Raw genomic sequence first — 14,608 nt, 5'->3', positions numbered from 1 at the left:
TGAGGTAGGACATTGACCCTTTGGTGATGAATGATAAGACCCAACAATCAATGAAACCATTAGTGAACCGACTCTTACGAGAAACCTGTCCAGAGAGAGAGAGGGGTCAAAAACAGATGGACTGTATGCATTTTGGTAATGGTATGTGTGCTGACATGTTTCACCACTGACAGCAATGCGATAAAATGTAGCTCAGTGGCCTCTTCATACACATTTACAGGTACAGTTTCTTTGCATCTCTTCAAAGGAACAAACAACACGGATACCCTCTGATTGATTGCTCTTCAAATGTATAAATAAATTAACTTCCATGCTGTGTCTTTACATGACCTCAGATCAAATTGTAACAGATGACTTTCTACATTCACAGCTGAGAGGAAGAAGTGACTCTGGTGTCCTTGGCACCAGCTGTGTTTGTGTATAGGTCTGGTCTGGTGGTCTCCATGTAAACATTTTATTTATGTATAGTGTTAGTTAACATTAGCAAAAGGCCATCAATGTCCACCAAGGGCAGACACAGGTGACCTTCCTTTCTCTCTCCGCCACACAAACACATAGAAAGACACGCGGGTCCGTAATGATGACGGGAGAGGGGATTAACGGTTGTGTAAATGATATTGGTGCAACATATATCACAATTTAGATTCATTACACAGTGGCTGCATTTCAGACAAAGGTTTTCGCAAAATAAACAACAGCGATTTGTACTGCTGTAATGCTTCATGACTGCAATTGGTTGTCATTCTAATAACCCAATGGAAAAGTGTGGCTTTCATATTAAGATATAAATGTGTGAAAGCATAAATGTATACACATGAAAAAACAGAATCATATGTAGGACAGGTGTATAATATGGAAGAAAGAGGGATTTATAACTGAGGTAAATGTGAAAACCTTATTCTTAATTAACTATATCATCATGTGTGTAATTCGAATGTGTTTCTTCTTTCAAAATTATATTATTTCATTTCTGGGTCAAGAATATAAAAGTTAAAAGTGTGAATCCACATATTGGTTCCTGTAGGAAAATAATACCTTGGAGTAAACCTAATTGAGTGCACACAGCTTATCATTAATCATCAGACAATTACTGAATTGGATTGATCTTAATTCCCTGAAGGCTTTTGCCCAAAGCAAGTCTAGTGATCCATTTATTAGATCGAAGCAAGGATAGGGCAATTTTATTAATGAATATAACCTAACCTGACTAATTAGCTTGATATACTAGTTATTAGACAGCAAAGTCGCAAGTATGTAACTGTGCTTGCATGTGCACAAATTTAGAAAAGCTGACCAGAGAGCTGTGTACCAATCAACTTTTTTATTACATTATGGGCAGGTACACGATCAGTTGAAGTGAATTTTCTACCACAATTTACTACCCTCTTAATCCTACATGCAGTTATTACATAATCAGTTTCATCCAGACTTAGACTGCATATTAAAATAAACTAGTTTAGGCTATAAATGTACACTGCAATGACCTGAACACTAGTGAACATGTTTATGGAGCCATGTGCTGTCTCCCTTTATTTATTTAAAGAAAATACATAAACAACATTTGATATGTGATATATAATGTATATATGATGTAAATCACAGTGAGGACTTACTGAAGCAATAATAAACCACATATTTTTGGTTTCTTTTAAAGAACATGAAAACATCATCACAAGTCCAGTTGGTTCGCCAGTAAATAATTCAGAACAAGAGGAAAGAACAGAAAACTCGATTTTCTTAAGTGAATCATGTCAGTCAGACAGCTTTTAGTTTGCACCCATCAACAGACTTCACACACACCTTTATCTCAAATACAGATGGACCAAAAAACTATGATTTTGTGGTGGTTGTGATGTTTATATAATTTATGGTGTGTTCATCAGAGATTATACCATGTTGTACCAAACTCCTCTCTACCTCAAACCTCTACATTTATTATGAAACTTTCCAGATCTTGTCATTCCCTACCTGTCCACCAGATGCCCTCAGACTTTCCTAGCATTTGCCAGTCACCTAAACTTGCTCCGTACGACATATATAAATAGCAACCACTTCCCAGTCGTGCCTGTTAACTGCAACTAAGTTTAAAGACATTCTGTCAGTCTGTGTGACCCTATTGTACAAGGAACCCGGTGACTGAAGTAGTCATTAGTAGTTACCTTTCAAGACTGAAAACCCCAAATTGAAGTTGACAGATTTTCATTTAAGAGTGATGATGTCAGATGCCAATCATGATTTATCCTGTAATTTCCAGACCGATCCACATAAATTATAGATTGATTGGTCAAGGATATTGACTTGGATAACAGACGGATACTGAATAAATGTTCTTAAGTCTTACGTCAGCTTTGCTTTCTCTTTTTCTGTCACTATATTTCAGTTTACTCTGAAGTGAATGGCACAGAATTCTAATTTACTTCAGTTTACTTACTTAATCTTGTCATTCCCTACCTGTCCACCAGGATGCCTCAGACCTTTCCTAGCCATTTGCCAGTCACCTAAACTTGCTCTGTACGACATATATAAATAGCAACCACTTCCCAGTTGTGCCTGTTAACTGCAACTGAGTTTAAAGACATTCTGTCAGTCTGTGTGACCTGCATTACTGACTGTCCCCTTTTAGTTTTATGCTTTGGACTGCATTTATGTTGCCAAACTAAAGTCTGCTTTTTGACCAAGTTGCTTTGATTTTACCTGTGCCAGTGCCATGCAATTTCTTCCAATGGCCCATTATTCTGAAACCCCAATAGTCCCAGTGGACCGAAAACCCATTAGTCCAACAGCCTGTTATTCCAAAACAAATGCCCATTGCTCCAAAACAGTTGCCTATTAACATACATATCTATCATCCTTAGAGAAACATTAGTATTCATTTGGAGTTGTGTTTCAGGTGAAATAGGAGTTAATGAAGACTCTTAAAAAGCAATAGCCGAGCTTGGAATTTGTTTGGGATTGTTATATTTTAAAGCACATGCACGTATGCATCCCAGCATGTGAAGATATAGAGACGTTAGAAAGTATACTTATGTCTGTTGTGCACTGATGGCATTTTTGTGATATTTACCAGCTTTATGTCTGTAATGGTATACATAACACCATGACAGCTTCCGTGAGATCGATCTTACTGGAAGGACACAAAGAAAGGGAAGGTGGGAGGTTGAAATTGAAGATTGTAGACTTTGTTAAATAAATAGTCCTTGACTTGCCTACTGCAGATTTCTTTTGAATGAAGAAAATGACATGGACTCCTTTATCTTTCAGCAGAGAGGCTTTGCAGGAGTAAATCCCTCATCTACGTATGATCTATGGTGGAGAAAGATCATTTATGTTATGTTTTGTTAAAGAAAATGTATATTTTATATAAAATGGTAGTTCTTACGAAGCCAGTGACGTTTTCTGGATTCAAGGTAAGGAAAATGACTTTCTTTCTCTGACTTTTGAATAAACAGAGCTTATTTCATCAAAAATTTTAACATAAGGGAGGGATACCTCACACACACACACACACACATACACACACACACACATATATGTGAGACATTCAAGGATGTCTTGAATACAGTCTCAGATATACTTTTGATTTGTGGTGCAAGGTGGAGTTCACATTTCTATCTATATCAATACTTTTCAGTCCTTTTGAACAGATATTGATCGTTGTGTTGCTGCCCCTGTGAGCCTGAAGTTGAATTATCAGTTTTTGCAGTCCAAACTGAAAAAGGGCAGATACAGTTATAAGTTAAACATCATGAAAGAAATGCTGTTTGCTTGAGGTCTTATTGTACAAGGAACCCAGTGACTGAAGTAGTCATTAGTAGTTACCTTTCAAGACTGAAAACCCCAAATTGAAGTTGACAGATTTTCATTTAAGAGTGATGATGTCAGATGCCAATCATGATTTATCCTGTAATTTCCAGACCGATCCACATAAATTATAGATTGATTGGTCAAGGATATTGACTTGGATAACAGACGGATACTGAATAAATGTTCTTACGTCTTACGTCAGCTTTACTTTCTCTTTTTCTGTCACTATATTTCAGTTCACTCTGAAGTGAATGGCACAGAATTCTAATTTACTTCAGTTTACTTACTTAAAATCGTACAATGTCACTGACAAGAAATTATAAATAGGCCTACATTTAATGATTTTGAACACTTACCACTATATGACTACTTTTATGAATATAACTACAAATACTACAATACCCATACTTCTACTAAAAACACTCACTTGCCTTAGTTTAACTTAATGGAGATATAACAGAAATTAGCTAAGCAATGCGGAGAGCTGCTGAGTCCATTAAGGTCGCTCAGTGCAGCTCAATAAATCCTTCTCAGCAAACTCAACAAAACATAATTGAACTCTGGGCAAACAAACATAATTGAACGCCAAGCAGAGAAAGAAACAATGCTTCTAAAGCACAATAACAGCAAAAAAGTTTTCAGCTAATCCCATGTTTGTAAGAAGAGTTTTAATTAAAATTGTTCAAATTAAACTCGAGCACATCATGCTGCAGGAAGAAAGAAGACTGCAATGGGCATACACTGCATACTGGAGCTAAAATGACTGTCCTGGCTTGGGAGAAGGATGACCTTCAGGACTGTTTGACATGGACAGTTACATAGATTTCATTGTGATCACCAGATTTCCAAACTAGATCCCATATCATAAAATGTTTCTGTGACTCCCGTTTTGGCCTTGACTGATGCAGACTAAACTGTTTTCTAAGGGCCACATCATACCTGCTCTTATAATCTAAAGTGATGTACCTTATTTCTTCAAGATCCCTTTGTTTCCCCTCTCCACATGGAGGTTGGAGCACACAAAGTTGGCCACGGAGTAGCATCCTGGTGCTGGTATAGATCTATCTGCCAGGAGCTGCTTTTACATTCATTAGTATTCAGCGGGAGTAGCACGGCTGATCTTATAGAGCCTTGGGGGAAGTCTTTGAGATGATCTTCTGATTCTGACAGAGCCAGATTCACCTTTACCAGAGCAATGTTTTTGTGTAGTTGTACACAATGAGCTGTACAATTTGATAGCAACTGCAAAAAAAAGGCTGTTGGGGTTTTACTGCTGAGCTCAAATTTTAAATAATATTCAAGCATTGGCCTGGTTCAACATTAATATGGTTGATTCATGAATTAAGAAAGCAGATTGTTAAGGGTTTGTCAAATGTATGGAGGTTAGGATGCCAGCAAAGGGAAACAACATTCATCACAAGGGCTTTGTCTAACTTCTGGAGTAAGGCTCCGTCTTTGTGGAAAAAGAAAAAAAGGGAGCAGAAGAGAGACAAGACAGGATAACACACAAGAGTGAAAAACTGAGCAACATAAATAAGACAGTCTGATGATTGCAAAGTGAATGACTTAGAGGCAAATGCACGGTCTTGTTATTCCCTATGTTCAAATAGGAAATCATTTGATGATTTATTGATGCTTTGATTATTGCTTTGGCTCCTTGTCAGCTCTAATTAACAACTTGGCAGAAGTTAAAGTGTGTGTGTGTGGTGACCTGGGCTGATCTTGTGATTAGAAAGGGATCCTGAAGAGAAGCATGATTGGCGTATCTTAAGTTTGATGTAATTTCACAGAGGTTAAATGAGCTGCAAAGCTCACAAAGCCAAAGAATAGGGACTCTTGAGTATCATTTGTGGCTGGAGACAGTGTTTGAATGAAGGCAGTGAGGTCTGAAGTGAAAAATATAAGCTCTTGGAAGTGGAGGTTCTTTATTCTTTTCCTTGATAGCCACATGTGTATGGAAATGGGAAGTTGAAGGTCAGAGAGAACCAGTCAGCAGTTTAAAAGAAGGAAATTGTGGCAGTGAGATAAATGTGAATGAATGAAGCTCAAAGAGGGAATAGGTCTGGGCACATGTGATGAAGCTCAAACAAAAGCAAATTGAAGGTCTTGAAACAATTCCATCTAGCCATGTAGGAGGAAAGGGGGGAAGCTATATGAGGAGTAGAGGACTGCACCTGAAGGTTACAAAGAGGCTGCTGATGTGTTCACACAGAACATGACAGTAAAGAGCCACTGGGCTCAGCGTTTGCCCCATTCATTTTCAATGGGCACACGAGCAAATCCCTTTGCAAAGCATTGTGGGATTCAAGGCAACACAGTCATGTGAGAGAAAGAGGTCAAAAGTTGAAAAATTGCAACTTTATTCAAATGAGGGCGAATGCACCCAGCTCCATATGCAGTATTTTGCTTAAAAACTGACAACAAAAAAGCGCTGCCGTTGTAGCTCAGGAAGTTTAGTGTTTACCTGCTGTGAATGTTTGTGTAGGAAAAGATCTTTATTGTACTTTTTATGATCCTTCTGTCACTGGCCTCCTGGATTAGCACTCTCCAGGTAGTGAAAACAAGATATTTCCTAATCATATTGAGTCAATGTTGGAGAGTAACTAGTTACATGTAACAGAGTTATGTAATCAAATTACAAAACAAATGTCATTAAAATCAGTCACAGTTACTGACTGAATTAAATGATAGTTACTTATCAAAATGTTGGTGATTACAAAGGGGTTACATCTAAATATAACGTAGAGCTGAAGAGGATGAGAGTGGTGTATGTTTAAGAGAAGGCAATTCAGATGGCCATGTGGAGGAGACCCATCTGCCCTGTATTTTCTTAAAATCTAACAGAAAGTGCTGTTTAGTGAAGAACTAAATGCCGGTAGGCTGCGTGAAGAAGTTGTCACAAATGGACACACATAGCATTGTGGCTTTTACTCATGACTCGTCCAGGGCAAAGGAACTGAAGCTACTATTATGAGCAATAGACATGTCAATGATATGAGCTGAGTTCAAGAGTTGAACTAATAATTTCATAATGAACCATAATTATTATTTATTGTGCAATAGTTTACACTAACTAGCGTTTTGCAAAGCTTTTAACTGCCTCTCATGGTCTTCATCAGCAAATGTAGTTTTGCTCTCATGAACAAGCTCTGGAACCTTGATCAGGTAATAACAGGGGGTCATATATGGAGGGGAGATTATAACCTCTGTCTCTGTTAAAGTATAGTCTCTGGCAAGAGATGTGAATGGCCTCTTTGATCTTTCTCTCTGGTTGTCCACAGACAGTGTCTTTGATCAGTTTCGGCCTGTAGTGTTCACAGACAGCTGACGCTCTGCTTCCAGTGTTGGTACAATCTCTTGTCCAGGATCCTTGTTGTTTCACACATATGCTCACCAGTATTTCCTGTTAGTTAATATGTGTGATTATAAAGTTATAAAGCAAGTATTTAGCATTGCACTATTGTCATAAAGTTGGGGTCTTGAGATGCCCTGAATTCTATGTGTTAACCTCCAAAACCCTGTATATTACACTTCCCCTAATGAAACTTTATGGTTAACTCCTATGTCTTTTAAACTCCACAACTTGCAGTTTGTTAGGCAGGCAAGACCCTAATGATCTTAATTTATCTGGGACTTTGGAGCTCCAAAATCACTTGTCTTTCTTTTGGGGGGGATAAAGTGTTATTGACCTTTTTCCACAGTACATGACCTCAGACAGACCTATAATGAAGCCCAAACCGGTGTGAGCTCCTTCTTGCCAGTCCTTTACCACAAAGTCTTCACTATTATGTTCTTAGTAATGACTTCTGTGGCCTGTCTAGGGGTAATTTCTTACCTCCTACCAGTGATTCACACAGTAATAGCTTTAAAGGATCTTTCCTTTCACAAACTCAGCCAGCAGTGTACCTCCAATAAAGTGTACACTGAATCCCAATAGTCCACTGTGGTTTTAACCCTGTGTTTAGAGCAGGCTTGTCAATGATTTCAGTTGTAAAGTGGACTAGGCTATTTTTCTGACACTTGTCATGATGATTTCAGTTGTGGTTGACTTTGGGAATCCTACAGGTTGTTTTTTTGGTATTATTGTTCAATACCAGCTTAAAAAGAAATGAGCAATAATGTTTGTTTGCGTGATCTGAAAAGCAATCGTCAACATAGTGTCCCTAATCTTTTCAAGGTCTGGACTGTTTCCAGCAGAGCTGTTCCAAGCTTTTGGCTCATGCTCAAAAAGGAGAGTAGGGACTTGGCCACATTTGGTTATAAATCTGGCAGCATCAGAAGCAACCTTATACACTGAGGATTGATGACTTTAAAGTTAAACTTTCAGATGTCAGGAAATACATGTGGAAATGGAAATATTTAAATCAGCAAATTTCTTTAGCCTCTTTGCAAATGCTTCTAGATGTTAGTCATCACTTGGAACTGGAAATGATTTATGACTCTCTTGCTGAGGAAACAAGCGAGATGTGCTCCGACCTGTGATGCATTACAGTTATTTGGTTTTGAGTTACTGTATAATATGAAAATATAAAAAAGGTTTAAGGTGGGGTGAGATGCACATATATTTATGGCACTTCATCTTCCTGAAAATGCTATATACCTAAAAAGCACTAATGTGTTCAAAGGACTCCAAAATTCTCGCTGTCTTCTCACTTCTCACCAGTCTGTTGGGATATTCCCAAATGACTGCTGGGCTCCACTCAAGTCAGAGCAAATGTCACTGACAAATTGTTACTGAAGATTCAGTTGAAAGCACAAAATAATCCCAAATCAGACAAGGAAGATAACATCTGAGTAATTTTTTTTTGGAAAACGTTGGATATAAATCTGAATTGTATATGTCCATGGTTCAAATAACAGGCACATCTCATTAGATCAGTAAGTATAATCTAAAACAAATATTACACAACTTTATGAACTTTACCACATTGTACCAGGCAAACGATGGCAGTGCTATGAAGTGTGCCTGAAACCACAGTGGGTGGTGAGGGACAACACGATGGGGAACCCCAGGAAGTCTTGTCTAGCTCTGCAATACAATTATCGCTCATCCATCTTTAATATCTCATCTATCTTTTCCATCTCCACTGACAGAGACGTACTTACCTTGCAATTATTATCACAGCTGGCGTCCAAAATGCAGGAATCAGATCTTCTGCCCTCCAAAATTACTGACGTGAACAAAAATATATAGAAAGCTACAACAGAAGTGTATATTGATTGCAGTCCGTAGGCATTGGCTTAAAGGTTGAAATGAGATGTGCCTCAGTGGTAAATATGAGCACTAGCTTGAGCACCATTTCCTGAAGTCTGTAATGTTAAAAAAATATTTTGTTATGTAGTGTTATTATACTTTTGGAGAACCCACTTTATCTCACCTGCCTTTTGATTGATTTCCTATATTACCCAGAGCACAGCCCGCAGAAAATGTATATGAACTTTATTTTATTTTACTAAAACATGGTAGCTAGTAAGCCTAATGATTCATGTTTTGGAATTTCCCCATTGTGGGACTATTAAAGGAATATCTTATCTTATGTTTATTAGGCTGTTTTCAAGCATTACCTCCCAAGCCACTGCATTAGGGTGTCACACATTCAGCCATGGTTCAGCTGTAACTACACATCAGGGCTCCAGGAGATACCAGGTGGAGTCTACCCCTGGTCTCATTGTTCTGATGCCAGTGGAGGTTGTTGATAGTGAAGACAACATGGAACAAGTGTGAAGAAAAGCGTGAATGAATACACAAATTATATATTCTGATGTAGAAAATATATTTCCACTGCCAACCTGTCCTTGCTGCAACTGTCACTTTATATAACAGAGTGAAAGAAAAAATGCAAACACGATCACTTCAGGCACATAATAAATACATGGCACAGATAGTGAATGACACACACATTTGGTGTTGCAGTGGTGCAATACGACAGTGAAAATCTATGCTGAACTATAAATTAAGTCGTTAAATGGAGGTGGTTGGGAATACCTTGATGGAGAGGCATAAATTCCACTCTGGTTCATGAGGAGGCACTTGTCGCTAATGCAGAGACAAGGACATGACCCCTCATTGCTGTCCCATCTGTGAACACGTCCATTTGTGTTGGTTGCTACAAGATGATGAAGTCTGTGTGGTGCCTCTGTGCCCCGGTTTGCCACGTATCTCTTTAAAGAATTGTAATTTTTTTTGTGTTGACCCCACAAGTTGTCTAACTCAAAGGTTGTGTTTCTTACTCAGCACACCAAAGATTAAACTTTTGTTGTAAGCCTTTGAACTAGAATGTAAGAATGTAAGTGGTTTGTTGCTGCCCTATGGGACTAAGACAAGCATAAAACAGTTGGCCCTTCAATTTGGACACTGTTGAAAGAACTTCCATTAAATTAAAAGTGCCACTGGATAAGAGCCTGAGGGCTCGAGTGCCCAAGACTCATCAAACGAATTAAGAGGTGTATATAAAGACAGAGGGCTTTGGTTAAACAGCACTCTGAATTAACTGCATTGCATAGTAACATGCATGACTAAAAATAGACTGATTGACCAAAGCTAATTGTCATTAGCATTAAACACTTATTTTTTTACCAGGCAAAGAAGCCAGGACGGGTTATCATGTGGTCATTTGTCACTACATGATGTTTCTATGTCTCAGGGGAGCAAAAACTAGCACTTATCTTTTAAGAATATGTTGAGATATTGACAAGCCCAACCCCACTGGACCTCAGATGGTGACCTTAACATCAAGGGAACAGCATTAGTCACTCAGGCTACACTTAAGTATTCCCAAATTAATTAAAGCCATCAAAATGGGGTGCTCTTTAAACTGGACAATCTGTAGGCATTAATGAAAGACTCGTAACAATAGGCAAATGAGAATTAAAATTCAAAAGGTGGGGTCCCAATAGCAGTTTGTTTCAAGTAATGTTATTTTCAGAATTCGATTTTTGCAGATTTCGCAATATTAAAGCTAATATATATTTTCCAGAAAAAGATTTCACAGTTTTTCTATTTACAAAAACATGCCACTGCAATGAAATAACAAACAATTTTCTGAGAGATGGTGTTCAATGTGTCCTTTCTTTGTGGTTCAATACTGCAGCCAGTCTAACTCCATATAAAATTCTGATAATAGTCATATGTTGCTTTGAACCATAAGAATAGTAAGTGCTTTTCTCTTTATGCACGGAGGTGTATGAGCTCCCATGACTCAGAAAAAAATCTAAAATGCTGCAGAGAGTTTACCTACTTCATTTTGATTTCATTTTTCAGAAATACATGGGTCTCCTGCAAATTGAACTGGATGAATTAAACAAAAGCTAAAATTCTTTTCTTTACGATTTGATCCAGCAAAAAAATTATAAATAAATTTAACAAAAACTCGTTGTACACTTCAATTTGTATTAGAAATCATTTCGATTCGTTTCAAAAAAGAATCATAATAATGAAAAAGAAACACAGACAAAATGTGTTTTCATTCCAGTTATCTATTGTACACAATATAGCTGAGTGCTGCAGGAACACTAACACATAAGACCAGCAGCAGCTTCTAACTTACCTTGGCTTGGTACGACACAAGGGATTTACAGCGAGGTCCTATTCAAAAGCAGGACACTTGATTTATTCATCTTTTTGGCCAGTTGTTTCACACAGAATGGACCTGAGCAATGTCCTTCCAGAGGGATTTATTCTTATAAATAAAAAATCATCATAAAAAAACTCTCCTTGCACAACTAGACAGTGTCTCTTAACATTTCATGTTAGAGACTGCTGAAAGGAATATCTAAGACACCAGACTGACCTGCTCGCACCATGTAGTGGTGGAACAGTTGTTTGTCATTGTAACATTAGAAATGGGCGAGAGAGAGAGAGACAGATAATTGATGGTCAAGTTCAAATTCAAGATGAACACAAACCACAACATCTGTTTTTTTTTTGTTATTTACAAGCCTATATTTTAATCACTGTCAAGTTGTCTTGTTTTTTTTTCTTGTTTTTTTCCGATGTCTTATTTGTTAAAAAACTTTGATATGCTTTGATATTGTTAATATAAAGAAATTAAGGTGAAATAAAGAAATTTAAATGTGATATTTCAGAACAGTGTAAAATCAGAACAAAAATGTATGCATTTTATTATTTAACTTCACACTAATCACCATTATCTGATACATGAGAACAACATTCTTGTTGGATTGATCTAATTAAAATAAAATGCTTTTAGTATGTCTGACAGAGTGTATACATTTTCAGAATCAGTGTTCTTCCAAAAACCTTTTCCTTCACATGATTGCTAATTGAGGCATTTGTATACAAATATATCCATTTTAAGTACATTAACATGTAGTGTTAAAAAATCAAAAAAATCAGATTTGAAACTGTTTTGTCGCTTATCTCAAGAATCAGTGTAATGCAAGTGTCTTTCCCATAAAACCTTCCTTGTGGCTCTTGTAAATCCCATCTGCACTATGTTGACGCCTCCTTTTCAGAGGCAGAGAATTTTCCAGACAAAACCTCAATAAATCCATTGTAATAAATAATCAACTCTGTTAACCTGTCTACTCCTATTATTTGCACGATCTTCCCTTAAATGCCCATGCAATGAGGAGAGAGGTGCACCTTGCAGACACGCATAAATGGCATGAAAACTGTGACATCAGCCTGGTGTGTCTGTTTGATAAATACTGCACATGTTTTAAGGGCAAAATGCAATCACATCTGCGCCTGTAAAACCTACCCAGAGTTCTTAGACAGGATGGAGGCAATGGGATGCAGTCAGGAGGAGGCTATGACTATGAGTGTGGCCATTAGGAATGGTTATAAACTCTTCAGCCTTAAGACATGGTTGGACAGCACATTGTAATTCATTTCAAACATACTGAACCCTTACTGCAACCTTGTCCTGGTTTGAGTTTGGCCATGGATCACTGTTAAAGATCACATCCATGTATTAAGACATAGATACAAATAGTCTTCTAATGTGTGTCTGATACGTTTTAAAAATACTTAAAAAGTATATTTATATATATCCGCATTAAAATCCTTAAAGATATATCTACTCCTTCTACCTCATTACTTTACACATACATTACACTGTAAAGTCCATTCTCAGTGTATGTGCACTGATGGCTTCAAGTTTCTACATCATACTATACAAGTTGCATACTGGACCAGATTTTCAGTGAGCACAGAGAAACTTTTCACTTTCAGCAGGTGAATGTAAAAACATCCTTCTATTGTCAAACTCTGCACAGACATCATTCTGCACAGTGAACCCCAAGCATCAAACTGTAGAAACAAGAAGAAAAACATATTTTTGAGTGGAGGTGGACTTTAAATGTCATCCCATGCTTTTCCCATGCTTGCAATTGATCATTCTGAACTGAAATGATAAAGAAAAAAATAATTTAATTAATTAATTTATTTCATAAGACACTTTAACATAGGTATGTGGTAAATAACTGCTTACACTGAAGCAGAAAAAGTATTCATGTATTCAGTATTGCATCAATATTTGACAACTAGACAGCAGGAAGGGCATATTATTGTTATTATTGTTACAGCTGACACTTTGAAATCTTAGCACAACAAGGATACATTAATGTGCAGTAGTAGCAATGAAAACAGTCTTTTATAATGAGGGGCAATGACTCAGCCTTGTTCCAAAAGGCAGGTGTGTGTCATTAGTGTGCTTGCTGAAAATGATAACCACATATTTTTTAAAATATCGACCATAGGTTTTGCACTACATTGTTATTTATTTAAATATGCATCTCACTGAAGTGTGCACAAACTTTTTGAAGCAATGTGATTAAGTTTACTTTTCAACACACACTAATGACAGGTTGCTCACAGAGATGTTGTCGACTGTTGTAAACGTCTATACATTGTTAAAAAACAACAACACACACACACTCCCCTGACCCTCTTTATACTGAGGAAATGACAGTAGGTGGATCTGGGGAGACAGATTGAGATGGATAGTGACCCAAAGAGGACAAATAGTGGAAGGAAGAAGAGGGAAAAAGTTGGAACAGAAGTGGGAAGCGAAATGTAAAGACAGAGAAAGGCAACAGCAGTACACACTCCTACCATATACTTTTTTAGTAAGCATCCACTTTTTCTCCACATTTGGAGTTAGAGAGCAAAGAGATATGGAATAGTTGCGTCTGAATGGCTTACCAGTACAGTCAGTGATCAGCGTTCAAGCCATCTATGTTTGAAATATTTTATTTAGAACCTACTCATCTATTCACTTTGATGGATGACTTGCATCTTTTAGGCACTTAATACAAGGGGTAGAATCTACTTTTGCTAACACACATACAGTGTGTTCTGCTGATGAAGCTGTATATGTATTTTGCTTAACTTCCAACACTGTCTTCAACTGTTGGATAAAGTGGATATGGAAAATGCAGACAATAAGCCCTACGGCTGTTGACACCCTAAAAAGCTCAGCAGTGCAAATGACTTCCTTGTCAATCACTGATGAGCCTTGCTGCCTGGAGTCAGACAGCGTCCTCCTCCTCCTCCATTATTATGGAGAAGGAGAAAATGAGATGGGCTCCATTATGTTTATTGTTGCCCCTGCTGGTAGACACCTATTTGAGATACATGTCCAGTAATAAGAGCGGTGCTGAATATTATTATTTTCCATGTTTCAGTGGAGGAAGAGGCGAGGGTGTGATGGGACAACAATATAATATTACGATTACACTAACGTGACCCCTACCATGACCTCCATATGATAAATACACCAGGTCACACTGCAGTTAAAGTAGTGTTAAAGGTCCAGTGTGTGACATTTAGGAGGGTCTA

The sequence above is a fragment of the Morone saxatilis genome, unplaced genomic scaffold (genome assembly GCF_004916995.1).
Source record: "Morone saxatilis isolate NCDOM2014 unplaced genomic scaffold, NCSU_SB_2.0 Contig15, whole genome shotgun sequence".
Classification (NCBI taxonomy): Eukaryota; Metazoa; Chordata; class Actinopteri; family Moronidae; genus Morone; species Morone saxatilis.
This window is presented reverse-complemented; position numbering follows the sequence as displayed.